The sequence below is a fragment of the Abramis brama genome, assembly GCF_963993115.1.
Source record: "Abramis brama genome assembly, chromosome: 12".
NCBI classification, from domain to species: Eukaryota; Metazoa; Chordata; class Actinopteri; order Cypriniformes; family Leuciscidae; genus Abramis; species Abramis brama.
The window spans coordinates 24,453,680-24,459,888 of NC_139974.1; positions in this window are offsets into that span (position 1 = coordinate 24,453,680).

Below are 6,209 nucleotides of genomic sequence, written 5' to 3' on the forward strand. Positions count from 1 at the left end.
AGGGTGGACCAGGGTGGGGGTCCCTGCCCGGAGCTCTGGTTCTCTGAGTCGGGCAGAGGTTGGACCAGGGTGGGGGTCCCTGCCCGGAGCTCTGGTTCTCCGAGTCGGGCAGAGGGTGTACCAGGGTGGGGGTCCCTGCCCGGAGCGCTGGTTCTCTGATTTGGGCAGAGGGTGGACCAGGGTGGGGGTCCTTACCTGGAGGGGTTAGAGTTAGAAAATGTAGTCGTAAACAGCATCCCACCTGTTACCTATTTGACAGGGCCCCTGTGAGCTGTCCGTGAACAGTTGAATTTTTAATGCTAATTATGCATAATTAATGTCTGTGATGTACACCAGTGTGTTGTGTTGTGTCCCCTGAGGGGTGTACAGTAGGTTTGACCTCGTACAATAGTCCGTTGAATCCCTGTAAGGAATTGTGGACTTCAGCACATATGCTGAAATCCCCAATTCGTTACAGGGATTCACCGGCTGAAAATGTCTAAGTCGAAAACAGCATCCCATCTGCAACTTATTCGACAGAGCCCCTGTAGGCTCCCTGTGGACAGTATGATTTTATGCTAATTTTGCACAATTAATGGGTGAAATGTACATCAGTGTGTTGTGCTGTGTCCCCTGAGGGGTGTACAGTAGGTTTGACCACAAATAACCACTTTATTTATGAAATATGACCTTTTAATGTAATGTCCACGGGGAGCCTACAGGGGCTCCGTCAAATAAGTTGCAGGTGGGCTCCGGACTTTGAACGGCTATAACTCAGGGACCCGGCCGCCTAGCGACACCAAACTCGGGGTTCTAGCGAGGCTCTAGCGCCCCCACGATCCGAGATATGGGGCCCAACAGGAAAGGGTGCACTTCGGAAGGAAGGGTCCGAGCGGCTCGGGACTCTGGGGTCTGAGAGGGTCCCTAGGGGCCCCTCACCTCCCCAAAGGAGGATCCGCTGGGACTCTTCCTTTCCGAGATAGAGACCGTTTTGTCCAAAAGTCCCTTATGTATACCGGGTGTATCTTGGGTGATAAGCCGAGTTGGAGCTCCAAACTCCGGGCATGAGGAGGCCCTTAGGGCCCCTTCTGACCCCACCGTCCCCAGCTCCTGGGACCTTCCAGTTCCGAGATACGGCCACTTCCGGTCCAGCTTTGACCGGGTGTATCTCAGAAAGCACGCCGACTTGGAGCTCCAAACTCCGGGTGTGGGGACGTACCCATAGGCCCCCCACAAGCCGGGAGAATGGAGCCCCAAGTCGGCTTGGTTTTGGAGTTATGCCCGGTCAGAAATGGGACTTTGACCGGGTGTATCTTGGGAACCCAGCTGGATTAGAGCTCCATACTCTGGGCATGGGGAGGTACCAGTGGGACCCCCATGACCCCAGAGTATGGAGCCCCAAAGCAAGACAAAGGGATGAAGAATAGGCTGTCAGGGGACACCAAAGGCGCTTTGTGGACAAACCGATTAAGAATAGGCTGTCAGGGGACACCATAGGCACTTCATGGACAAACCGATGAAGAATAGGCTGTCAGGGGACACCATAGGCACTTTGTGGACAAAGGGATGAAGAATAGGCTGTCAGGGGACACCATAGGCACTTCATGGAAAAACCGATGAAGAATAGGCTGTCAGGGGACACCATAGGCACTTCATGGACAAACTGATGAAGAATAGGCTGTTAGGGGACACCATAGGCACTTCATGGACAAGAGGATGAAGAATAGTCTGTCAGGGGACACCATAGGCACTTTGTGGACAAACCGATGAAGAATAGGCTGTTAGGGGACATCATAGGCACTTTGTGGACAAACCGATGAAGAATAGGCTGTTAGGGGACACCATAGGCACTTTGTGGACAAAGGGATGAAGAATAGGCTGTCAGGGGACACCATAGGCACTTCATGGACAAACTGATGAAGAATAGGCTGTTAGGGGACACCATAGGCACTTCGTGGACAAAGGGATGAAGAATAGGCTGTCAGGGGACACCATAGGCACTTCGTGGACAAAGGGATGAAGAATAGGCTGTCAGGGGACACCATAGGCACTTCGTGGACAAACTGATGAAGAATAGGCTGTCAGGGGACATCATAGGCACTTTGTGGACAAAGCGATGAAGAATAGGCTGTTAGGGGACACAATAGGCACTTCGTGGACAAAAGGAATGAATTATAGGCTGGAAGAGGACAAATAGGCTCTCCGTGGACGGAGATAGGCTGTAAGGGGGACATTTAGGCTGTCCGTGGACAGAGGGCGTTTCTGGGATCGATCCCCGCCCCCTGGCTTCGTTTAGGCTGTAAGGGGACAAATAGGCTCTCCGTGGACGGCCCCGCCCACCCCATGACTTCGGCCAATGGCGCGGAGCCGGTAAGGGTGAATAGGCTGTAAGGGGGACGTTTAGGCACTCCGTGGACGCCCACCCCCTACTTATTCGACGCCCGTTGAATAGGTTGCGGGTGGGACGTTGGTGAGCCACCTGGTGGCCGATGCCCGAACTGCGGTTTTGGGGAGGTAACTTCTGGCCCCTCCCATACGGCCCCTGGGGGGTCTAGAGTCTTGGGGCCACCTCTCAGGGGACCTTGGGGACGGCCCCTTTCGGGAAGGGGCGTCACGGGGCCTCCCAAAAATCGTCCAGGGGGCGCTGCGCAGCGTCCACAAAGTGCGTCCCACTCCGCGTCATTTGAGTGGCGCCGTGGACCCTGTTCAAAATGACTTCCCTAAAGGGAGTTTGTGCAGGGCCCGATTCAAAACTCGCAGGTCCAGGATTGGCTGTAACCCACCGCCTTTCTTGGGTACAATAAAGTAGGAGCTGTAAAGCCCAAACCTCATCTCGGCAGGAGGGACCGGCTCGATCGCGTCCTTCGCCAGCAGGACATCGATCTCTTCCCACAAGACAAGGGCACCCACTGACCGCACACGGGTGAAGTGGACGACCCTGAACTTGGGAGGCCGGCGTGCAAACTGAACTGCATAGCCGAACCGAATGGTGCGGATGAGCCATCGGGACGGACCCGGAAGCGCTAGTCAGGCTTCCAGATACCGTCTCAACAAACCCACCCGAACCACCGGCGTACCCGCGGAGGGGCAGCGAGGTGGGAGACAGGGACCCGGCTCTGGTGGCATTGTAGCGACCGAGATCGGGGTCTGGGCGTTTTAACTTGACACCAACCTGCTTCCACCTGTGGGCAGACAGCAAAGAAGGCTCGTGGGCATTCTGCTGCGGGCTGCCCGGTGGTGAGGGGAGGGGGAGAGATCAGGAACGAGGCCCTGACTCCTCGTGACCTGGTCTCTGCGCCTCCGGGCCCAGCCGAGGCTGCGTCACTGCTATCCGCGAGCTGGGGAGAGGGGAATGGGAGTGGCGCTGTTCGTGGGCAGCGCGCACTGCCATTCTGACCCTCTCGGACGGAGGAGACTGGTCTTACTGGTCTGCCAGACTCGACCGTGAGGGGAAACGAGGAGCGAGGCCCGGGGGCATCGAATCCTGGTTTCCACCTCCTCATCCAGCGAGAGACGAGAGTGACAAGGTTGTAGCCCTCACTATCATCTGAGCACTGGGGCCCATGAGTGACTCAGAGGAAGTGGACTGCTCAAACTTTGGGTACCGCTGACTGGATGACCAGCGGCGGAACAGAAATGAAATTCTCCACCCGGCCCTCCCCCGGGGGAAGGAGTGGTGATGACACGCACTCCCGAAGAGCATACATCACATACTCCGGGTCACTCCTCTCAGGGTCGTTTCCCTTCCCTTTGCTGGGGGGAAACGAACTCCGAGCGGGTTGGTTTTGAGGTGCTTCTGGACCACCAGTGTGGACATCGTCTGACCGAGGGCCAGCGCTGTGCCTAATCACAGTCAGTCACTAAGCGCAGCTCCACCCCGAATCAGAACTACCCACGTGCACTGAATGTGCAGGGGTAGTGAGAGAGGAAAAATTTCTGCAGATTTAGGCATGTTTGGCTTGCCATATTGGCACCAAAATGCTTCCATACTGACAATTTTTCACACGCATCCAGGCACTTTAGACCCAGGAAGTGTGGCTGTCAAGTCTGAATCTTCAGCACGAGATCACACCATTACAGTAGGAACTCAGCATCATTTTCAGAGTATAACAGCCCTCTCTCCGATGTAGCGATCGACATCTGTCCTCCCCTGGGGCCACGAATAAAATGCTTGGTCCCTCATGAGAAGGACCAAAATCCCATTCAAAGCCTCGACGGCACACGGCACGCTGAGCGGCTCAAGCCTTTATGAGAAAGGGGAGACGAACAACGTGCCGACGTGGTCATGCACTCATGAGAGAACATGAACCACCCATGAACGCAGTCTCAACACACTGATTAGGCATGTGAAACAGCGATCATGGCCGTCAACCAGGCATGCAAGACAGTGAACATGGCCATCGCCTCGATGACACACGGCACGCTGAGTGTTCAAGCCCTCAGGCAGGACGAACAACGTGCCGACGTGGTCATGCTCTCATGTAGAGAGCACAAACCACCCACGAACACAGTCTCAGCATGTTTGCGATGCGCTAGAGGAGTGAGTGGTTCGTGTTCACTGTAACCCTCAGATCACCAATGTTATTCGCCAAAGTAGCCCTCTTCTGGTGCACCAGAAGAGAAACTAGATCGGGAAATAAGCAATGGGACTCACCTCATAGAGGCACGCGCATCTTGAGCACCGAATGACGCGCGCTGGGTTGCCGTGACAACCCGCACTGTCAACCGGCGCTCGACGGCACACGGCACGCTGAGCGGCTCGAGCCTTTAAAAAGGGGAGACGAACAACGTGCCGACGTGGTCATGCACTCCAGAGAGAACATGAACCACCCATGAACGTAGTCTCACACACTGATTAAGCATGTGAAACAATGAACGTGGCCGTCAAATGAGGACAGGAAAAGATCGCATCCAGAAACACACGAGTGAAACGTCATCCTGAAAAGGACGCGATCTTCACTCGTGTTGCTCTTTCAGGAAGAAAGTACTCTTTATTGTGCTGAAGCACACAGGGACCCAACGCGGCAACACAGCGGGGAAACTGCAAGCCCGCTGTGTGCACTCAACCGTTTACCAGCTGTGAAAACAGCTTTTGAATTAACAGTGTGTAGACGCAGCCGGCAGACAGGAAATCGCGCGGTCGCTGAAACGCCGTCACGCCAACACAGAGAGATCCCTTCCTGAAACAGCAGACTCGTAGAGCGTAAGATAGATACAATCTTAAAGCTCATTCACTCAGAGAGGACACAATCGGTCGGCTCCGAAGCTAAAAGCACTATGCATGCGTTGCTACCGCCTTTTTATACCCACGCTGGTAGGCGGGCTGTGGAATGCAAATCCTGCATGCCAATATTCATTGGCTCGTTTTAATTCACTCGTAGGCAACTGGTCTCCCTAGCGTGATCCCAATTCGTCAGGGAACTCCCCCAACGACACGTTGGAGTTCCCAGGATGAAAGGGAACTATTTCTCCACCATACGCTCTAGAAGAGCAAACAGCCTGTCCATTCTCTCCCTGCTCTCTCGAGCTCTCCTCTCCTCTGCCTCCCTTTGCAGAGCCATGTCCTCTCTTAAGAGGTTCAGCATCTCCTCTTCATAGTCCCGCTTTCTCCGTGCTGGTCCTCCTGCTGGTGGTGGTGCGGGTGCTGCTGGTGCGGGTGCTCCTGCTGGTGCTGGTGCTGCTGGTACGAGTGCTGCTGGTGCTGGTGGTGGTGCGGGTGCTGCTGCTGCTGGTGCGGGTGCTGGTGCTGGTGCTGCTGCTGCTGGCTCCTCCTCACCGTGGCCACCCACTGCTGAACTTGAACCTGGTCTGTCCTCAGGGATTGAGGCGATGAGGACAGGGGGATTGGTAGAATGCCTCTGCCCCAACACCTCATCCATGAGGACAAACCAGGGCCACGTTTCAGCAGTGGGTTTCCCACCCACTCCCTCTCCTGTCCCAGGACACTTTAAATCCTAAGGCAGAGCAAATTAACCATGGCTTGTTAACAACAACAGCACAATACATTTCAGCAAAGATGTGTGTATTAACGTTCTTACTTTATATTTTGTTTTTAAGTTGTTCCATTTTTTCTTTGCCTGCATGGGGGTTACCTTCCCCAGCAGACTCATTTTCTCCAGAATTGCTCTAAAAAAGCAGAAAAGGGTACTTATGAAAAATTATAACACAGGGGTGCAAATGAAATATTAACATTAGTGCATTGTTAACACTGAAAAATTACACATCATGAC